The 9,232-nt window shown below is 43.9% G+C and overlaps 1 pseudogene; it reads left to right on the top strand.

Moving 5' to 3' along the window:
* The first annotated feature begins 6,851 nt into the window (after positions 1 to 6,851).
* Positions 6,852 to 7,565, top strand: LOC122726303 (annotated as a pseudogene).
* The last annotated feature ends 1,667 nt before the right edge of the window (positions 7,566 to 9,232 follow it).

Consider the following 9,232-nt stretch of genomic DNA (forward strand, 5'->3'; position numbering starts at 1 on the left):
GGAAACAAATGAAGTGAGCTAAAAAGTCTAGGTCCACCTACTGAGTCTGAGGAAAAGTCTTTTATAAGATTTACTCTTATTTACCTAGCAACACTATTTTTGTTATTTCTGCCTATTATTCTTCCTTTGCTAAACAAAGCCTAATGACTCACATCTCTGCAGTGCTTTAAAGTAAACTGAGCATTTCCTCCCATCTGTCCTATGAGGTCAGTTGTACAATGTTACCCCCATTTTACAGATAGAAAAAGGGAGGTAAAATCATTTGCTTGGGGTCTCACAGCTACTTAATGTTAGAACAAGCAATTGACTGCCACTATAGGTCTAGGGCTTCCACCTTCACTGTATTACCTGCTTCTAGGAATCTAGAAAATATACTATGTTTAATGTGATTGTACCTATACCAGATTGTTTTCTGTTGTGGGGAGGAGGGAAATTTGGAACTAAAAATCCTATGAAAACAAATGTTGAGAACTATCCTTACATGTAACTGGAAAATAATAAAATACTTTTTCTTTTTTTGTTTTTTTGTTTTTTGGGGGTTTTTTGCAGGCAATGGGGGTTAAGTGACTTGCCCAGGGTCACACCTAGTAAGTGTCAAGTGTTAACCACTGCGCCATCTAGCTGCCCCTAAAATACTTTTCTTAAAAAAGAGAGAATGTATTGGGGGGGGGGGGCAATGAGGGTTGACTTGTCCAGGGTCATACAGCTAGTAAGTGTCAAGTGTCTGAGGCTGGATTTGAACTCAGGTCCTCCTGAATCCAGGGCCGGTGCCTTATCCACTGTGATACCTAGCTCCCCCCAAAATATACTTCTGTGCATAGTAGATGCACAGAAGATCTAATGTGCATAGCATCCATGATGAGAAAGAAAAGAGGAAGCAAGTGTGAGAAGTGGGCATCTTGTTGAAGTAGCATCAGCAGAAAAAGATCAGTAGTGATCGGCTGTGACAGATCTCTGAGCCCAGGGAGCCAAGTGACTTTGATCATTTGTAGAACTGGGGTTCAGGGATCAGTGGAAGAGAAAGTAAAATGGAGAAGGCCCTGGGGCCAAGGGCAAGGTCCTTCCAAGCTGACCATAGTCAGTCAAGTTACACAATAAATAACTTGGAGGTTGGATTCATCAGAGTTCTACACTCAACATGAGTTCTTATACCTCCTTCCTCCAAAGAGACTGGAGGAATAAAGTGGGAGAGGTGAATGGGAGAGGAGACGTAGAATCTGGGATGAATCTAGGTGGACTAGGCCATGAAAAGGTTTTCTGACTTCTAGTTGACTGAAGATTATGATGAAGTTATGTGTAAGGGCTTGCTGGAAAGTTTATTAGAGAATGTTCCCTCCTTGCTAGAAGTGAGAACTTGGAGGTACTAACTTGGGGCAGAAAGTAGGTAGTCCAGAACAGAGTTCCTCACCTTCCTGGTCCTAATACTCAGGGTACTTTCTAATCTGTATTCCCCAAGGACTCTTCTGGCTCTCCGTTATCCCTCCTGACCCTTTGAGGGGAGACCATCTGTCACTTGAAGTGAAGGACCAGAGAAAGTTGAAGAAGGAAGGGACCTTAAAGATTAGCCCTTGTTTTATAGATAAGGAAGTGGAGACCATGAGGGTCCAAAGAGGGCTGGGGATTTTCAAAAGGTCCTGGCACTGGGGCAGCTAGGTGGTACAGTGGATAGAGCACCGGCCCTGGAGTCAGGAGTACCTGAGTTCAAATCCGGCCTCAGACACTTAACACACACTTACTAGCTGTGTGACCCTGGGCAAGTCACTTAACCCCAATTGCCTTACTAAAAAAAAAAAAAAAAAGGTCCTGGCACTGTCCAGACCATCCCCTGGTAAAGGCACAGGCACAAACCGGGAAACTTTTCCATTGTTTGTTGGATTTCACTTCAGGACCTTGTGTCCATCACAGCATAATAAAGCATAGTGTGAGGGTGTAAGTGGAGGATGAGAGATTGTATTGTACTGGAGCTTCCAAGGGCCTGTTATCTGTAATACAGAGGATGTCGATATATTCACATGGGAATAGATGCTGGCTAAGGCTTCCTTTGTACGAATGATCTGTTTCCCTCCCTGGACTGTTTCTCTTTTACATGGTGGTTCCTCAATCCAGCATGTCTCTGTCTACAGTGAAGCCATTGAGACTTGAGTTGACTGGTTCTTGAGTTCTCAGAATAATAGAAATAAAGACTGGGAATAGAGGTCAGATGCCACCTAGCCCAAGGGACAGTGGGGTTCCCCTCACCCAACCTTGTTATAATCTAAAGATTTTGGAAAGGAAGCACGCTGTCATGGGCTGCTAGAATTGGAAGGGTCATCCAACCCAACTTCTACCTGAATCACAAATCTTTTCCACAATATCCCCAATGAGAGGCCATCTGGCTTCTGCTTCCCAGTGGTGATAGGAGCCCATTCCATTCTTCCTATGGTTGAATTGAAATCAACACGTTCTACAACTTTTGCAGGTCTAGATCTGGCTGGGTTTATTTATTGGGAAAGTATGTTAGACTTAAAGTCAGGTGACATGGTTCAAATCCCAGCTCGGTCACTTACTGGCTGTGTGACCATGGGCAAATTAGTAGCCTCTCTGAGCCTCACATTCCTCATCTAAAAAGTAGAGCAGATAATGCTGATACTGCCTGCTTCATGGTTGTATGAGGGAAGCACTATGTAAACATGTAATAGGAGGTTTTTACTTAATGTGAGTCATTATTATCCCTGAGGACCATTCTGACACTCCCATCCCATGGTGAGAATTGATGATTTCCAGACCCCAAGACAAGATTTGTCAACCAACGCCAAGTGATTGGTTCAGGCTAGGGACTTTAGAACAATGATACAGCTAGTGCTTTTAGCTGGCTTGTAGAGGTGGATTTCCTTAGGAAGCACCCTTCAGAGCAAGGCCATCATCATGGAAAGTTGATGGCTCCTGTATGATACTCCCAATACCCTCTAAGGCTGTGCCTAGGGCAACTCCATCCCACTTCCCTAATCATGCCACTGCTAGGGATCGAGGCTTTGGTTTCCATTATTACATGTCACTCCCCTTACCTAAAGATTCCCCTTCCTACCTCAAAAACACCTGACCCCCAACCTATAAGATTCCCCTTTCACCCATACCTCCTATTTCCTCAATCTTCTTGCTTTTCTAAGTCTTCCCCCAACCCTCCCAGCCTGGGTTTAAACAAGCAACCAGAGTGAGAAAATCAAATGTCGAGTCCACCGATTTAGCTACTTGGCTAGATGATTTCTGGTCCTTCTTGGCTTATTTCCCTCACTCTGGTCCCTTAGCCTTGAACAACCCTCCCTCTCCCCTTGCCTCCTCCAAGAACATATGATTCTTTCCCGGTTCCCTTCAGGTAAAGTCCTCAGATTCTGGATTTCCGCCTTTTGCTTCCAGTCATCCCTCAGTTGTCTACATTTTTAATGTCAATTTTTAGTTATTCTGGTATTTGTAAATATGGATCATCTTAAAGTAATTTCTATTAGGATTTGAGCTGCTTTTATAAACCTCCCTCCCCTGCCCCCCAAAGAAAATTCACCTCCCTGAAGATATTTTGTTCAGGCTAAAGCTCAAATTATTTTCTTTTTCTGAGTGTATTCCTCTGAAGGCAAAGTTGGCTGGGGGAAGGGGAATTGACCCCTCTTGGGGTAAAATTGACCACAAAGGACTTCATGATAGCTATATTTACTTCTTGATTTTTTGGGGTTAGGTTTCTGAACAGCTCTTAGCATCCTCCTAAGACCTCAAACTCAGCAGACGCTGTTTTGACCACAGCCATGTTTAAACATGCACACTTTGTATGCCAGAAGCCAGGGCTGTGGTGACAACGGGAAGGAGGCAGCGGAAGCATGGATAGAGAGGAAAAAGGGGTGGGGAGAGGTGGGTACAGAGATAATAATAATAGCTAGCAAAGCTAAAACATCTTGGAGGACATCCTGTTTAGCACTTAAAGGTTTCCAAAGTGATTTATCTCATCTGATTCTCACAACAACCTTGTGAGGTAGGTGCTGTTATAATCTGAGACTCAGAGAGGTTAAGTGATAGGCCTGAGGTTAATCAGCTAGTAGGTATCTGAGACAGGATATGAACTCAGGCCTTTCTGACTCCAAGTTCAGCATTTTGTTCACTGTGCCACCTAACGGTTCAAGAACCGTAGAGAAAGGAAGTGACCCTCCCAGGCCCAGTGGCCCAGACACCCCAACTTCCTGAAGCTGGAAAGGGAATTGCTTCATTAGGGAGTCCTGACTCCTTCAGGCTAGACTTGCTGCCAGGGCTATGTCTAAGAAGGGTGTTGGGCAATCATCTTGTATGACCCATCCCCACTCCCCCCTCCAGGCTCCTTAACATTTTTATCTTGGTGAAACCCTGTTAAAAAGAACATTCTCTTGAAGGGGACAAAAAGAGGTATTGTAAAAGGAGAGAGAGCATGCCACCCGTGGTTTTTAGGCACTTAGTTCCAACCTTGCCTCCTGGCCTGTGTGTATGTGTATCAGCTTCTCTCTCTCTCTCTCTCTCTCTCACACACACACACACACACACACACACACACACACACACACACACACACACAACCAGGTCCTGGGGGCTATCGTCTTGATTTCTTTTACCTTGGGGATAACTCTGCATGTGGCCCCAGGCTCTCTTAAAGAGTCCTGCACCTCACCCAAGCCTCCACCCTATCCCCACATACTTCCCAAATGGAGGGCTGAAATGACCAAGACTCTCTTGCCAAAAAAAAAAAAAAAATTAAAAAAACAAAAAAACCCCTTCCATAGCAGAAGCCAAGATTCTAGAAGAGAGCCCACTCTAGGGAAATTGCCTGTCAAATTATTTCAAGGAAATGGCATTTCGACAGCCGTCACAGGAGGCTTTCTTCCCACTTCCTGCCATCTATTTCAATCTCTCTCTCCCTCTTCTTTATCTTCCCATCCTACCTTCCCCCCCCACCCCATTTCTATGGCACGTTTCCTCCTCCTGGGTCAACTGAACCATTCCTTCCCTTTGATCCTGCCCTTGAAAACCCCCAAACCTTAAGCCATTTAAAATTCTTCCCATCTACCCTGCCAATTGCAAATTCCCCTACCACAGGCTCCTGATATGACAAGATATGGAATTCTGGAAGCCAGTTGTGAGTCAGGAAAGGAGAGCAGCTAAACTGTCAGCTACAGGGAGGACCTGGAGCCTTATTTCCCACATTTGCAACTCTGACCCCCCCCCCCAATTCAGAAGGCCAGAGAACAAATGACCCAGTGGGAAAAAAATGCTGACTGAGCTGAGGAATCAGGACACCTAGGTTCTTTAAACCCAACCCTGACACTAGTTAGCTATGGAATGTTTGTACTTCTCTGGACCCCATTTTCCTTATCTGTTTGAATAGGATTGGGCTACAGTATTTTTACCTTTCTTTAACTCCATGGCATTTAGCATCTTATAAATTCTTGGTGACTCACTGGCCAACCACATGAGGTGGAGGAGCTTTTCTTGCTCTAAAATTCAGTAACTTTAAGGTTTTTTCAATCCCCATAAGAACACATACTCCCTTTCCCTCCCTCTCCCCGCACCCCCAGCTTCAATTTGTGTTACAATTAGATTGTAAGCTCACTGAGGGAAGGGACTGCTTTTCTATTTTTGTATTTGTATTCCCAGGGCTTGACACAATGCCTGGCACATAGTAGGTGCTTAGTAAGTGACAATTGCTGTACATGTATGCACCGGGGAGTGCAACACAACAAACATACACACATAAATACATGAAAACCCCAGAACACATGTATACATGACTCATGAAAGCCCATTCTACCACAAGACCCAAACAAAGCCCTAGTTACTCAGCTAAGAGTTACCCAAATCTACTACTGAGTAAGATCACAGGGCCAGTCAGGCAGAAATTGGTGGTGAGACCACAGGACCCACGATATCATAGGATCACAGATCTAGAACTAGAAGGGATCATAGAAGGCATCCAGTCCAACCCACTCATTTTACAGAAGAGGAAACTGAGGCCCAGGTTGGTGAAGTCACTTGCCAAAAGTTACAAAGATAGATAACCAAAAGTGAAATAGACCCCACCCTCAAGGGATTTTATGAAGTAATGTTTGTAAAGTGCTTAGCACAGTGTCTGACATATAGTAGGTATTTAACAAATGCTTGTTATCCTCCCCATCCTCAATCAGGGTAGACAACATTTGTGTGGGTATATTACCTTGGACTCTTCCCACCTCCAATCACCTTGTATCAAAGAGAGAAATAGAGATAGAAGGATGAATGGAGAGACAGACAGACAGATGATGAATGGATGGATAGCTGTATGGATAAATAGAAATAGATAGATGGATAGATAGATAGATAGATAGATAGATAGATAGATAGATAGATAGATAGATAGATAGATAGATAGATAGATAGATAGATAGATAGATGGATGGATGGATGGATGGATGGATGGATGGATGGATGGATGGATGGATGGATGGATAGATAGATAGATAGATAGATAGATAGATAGATAGATAGATAGATAGATAGATAGATAGAATGAACAGATACAAGGTGATTGGAGACATGGAGGGTCCAAGGGGATATATCTATATGTGTATACACACTTCTTATCTACACACAGAGAAGTATATATTTGATCCTACAGGTAATATAAGTAATAGTTCTAGAACCACCAGAATTTATTGAGAAGGGACATGTCAGGGTCAGACCAGTGCATTAAGAAAATCACTTTGACTCTGGTGAAGGTACCATCGCTGCAGCTGCTTAGAGTCAGCAGTTCCTGCCTCTCCTCCTCCTGACTCACCGCTGTTCGCTCTCACCGAGGAATAAGTCGGTCAGGAAGCCGCTCCACTGTCATGGCATTCAAGGACATCGGCAAGATGCTTGTGGAGCCCGAAGTGGCCGTTCACCGGATCTGGATCACCCTCACCAGCCGCGATGTGAAGTCACTGGAGAAGGTGTGTGTGCTGACCTGATTAGAGGAACCAAAGAAAAGAACTTGAAAGTGAAAGGACCTGCGGGCAGCTAGGTGGCACAGTGGATAAATCACTGGCCCTGGATTCAGGAGGTCCTGAGTTCAAATCCAGCCTCAGACACTTGACACTTACTAGCTGTGTGACCTTGGGCAAGTCACTTAACCCTCATTGCCCCCCCCCCAAAAAAAGAAAGTGAAAGGACCCAAGAGGGGCAGCTAGGTGGTGCAGTGGATAAAGCACTGGCCCTGAATTCAGGAGGACCTGAGTTCACATCTGGCTTCAGACACCTGACACATACTAGCTGTGTGACCCTGGGCAAGTCACTTAACCCCCACTGCCCCGCAAAAAAAAAAAAAAAAGAAAAGAAAAGAAAAAGAAAGTGAAGGTACCTGTTTTGAATGCCCACCAAGACACTTCGAATTACAACTAGAAAAACTCCTTGTGGTGAAGGTTCTAAGACTTGGGATCGCTTCCAGATGAGAATCCACAAATGTCTTATTGATTTGCACAGTCCTTCTGAAGTTGTGAAGGCAGATCACTTCTATCAGCATGGAACCAGGGGTAGAAGTTGAAGTCACCATTTCAGATGCCTAATCAATCATCTCTTTTAATAAATTAATTGCAACTTAAAAAAAAAAAAGAAAATCAGGGGCAGCTAGGTGGCGCAGTGGATAAAGCACCGGCCCTGGATTCAGGAGTACCTGAGTTCAAATCCGGCCTCAGACACTTAACACTTATTAGCTGTGTGACCCTGGGCAAGTCACTTAAGCCCAATTGCCTCACCAAGAAAAAAAAAAAAAAGAAAATCACTTTGACAGCTGTGCAGAGAATAGATTGGAGAGGAGAGAGACTTGTGGCAGGGATACCAATTTAGAGGGTATTGCAATAGTGATAGATGAGGGCCTGGGCTAGAGTAGTGTCTGTGTGAGTGGAGAAAAGGGGATAGGTGAATGAAATGCTGTGGAGGTAGAACCAGCAAGATTTTTCAGCTGATTAGATATGTTTGGTGAGGCAGAATAAAGAGCTAAGGATGACTGAGTTTGGGAACCTGTATGCCTGGAGGGAAGAGGGGAAAGATGAGGAGCCTCTTTGGGGATATGTTGAGTATGAGATGTCAATAGGATGTCAGTCTAGTCACTGGGCAGCCCTTGATGCATGATTAGAGCTCAGGGGAGAAATTGGAGCTATTTATATTGATCTGGGAATCATTTATCTAGAAGCGACAATTACATCCATGAGAGGGTTGATAAGATCACTAAGAGAGAGTATGCAGAGAGAGAAGAGAAGGAGGCCCAGGACAGAACTTTGGGGGTATATCCACGATGAGGGGATTGAGGCAGAATGATCAGATAGCCAGGAGAACCAAGAAAGATCAGTGTCCCCAAAACCCAGAGAAAAAAGAATATCTGGAAGCAGATGGTGGTCAGCAGTGTCTGAGAAAAGGCTACCAAGTATATCAATTAAGAGGAGTAAGTAGCAAAGGCAAGATTCAAGCCCAGACTCTGATTACAGATCCAGGATTGCTTCCATTCCCATCTATTCTGCCTCCCTTGTGAGGTTCACCTCAACATGCCCATTTGGGTTAAATCTTAAACCCACACTTAACTGATAACTTGTAGTACCTGCCATTTGTCTCATGAATTTTGTCTCTTGATTATACCTATTTTTGTACTTTCCTATTTACTGCCCTATGTGTATAAGACTATGCATCTTGGGGCGGCTAGGTGGCGCAATGGATAAAGCACTGGCCCTGGATTCAGGAGTTCCTGAGTTCAAATCTGGCCTCAGACACTTGACACTTACTAGCTGTGTGACCCTGGGCAAGTCACTTAACCCCATTGCCCCGTTTAAAAAAAAAAAAAAAAGACTATGCATCTTGTCTTCCAAACTAGACTGTCAGCATTGTATCTCAAAATCATATGCTTCTCTGAACTCCCAACAGCTGCCCAGTGTACTACCAACTTCATGGTAGCTGCTTAACATTTATTACTGAGTTGAATTGAAGGAAGTTGTGGTTGAAAACCTTGACATAACTTGTAGGTTGTATTCTTTTTATTTGATTTGATTTGATCTTGATAGTAAATTGCCTTTCATTAGCATTGTAACTGGGTTTTTGCTTTTTTATTTCAAAGAGCACAGAGGACCCCTCAGATGACCTAGCACTAATCTAGTGGAAAGAACACCAGATTAGGAGACATGGGACCCAAGAGGATGAATTCCAAATCTTTGGGTGGCCTTTGGCAAGTCATTTCAATTACCTT

Source organism: Dromiciops gliroides, chromosome 4 (assembly GCF_019393635.1).
Source record: "Dromiciops gliroides isolate mDroGli1 chromosome 4, mDroGli1.pri, whole genome shotgun sequence".
Taxonomy (NCBI): domain Eukaryota; kingdom Metazoa; phylum Chordata; class Mammalia; order Microbiotheria; family Microbiotheriidae; genus Dromiciops; species Dromiciops gliroides.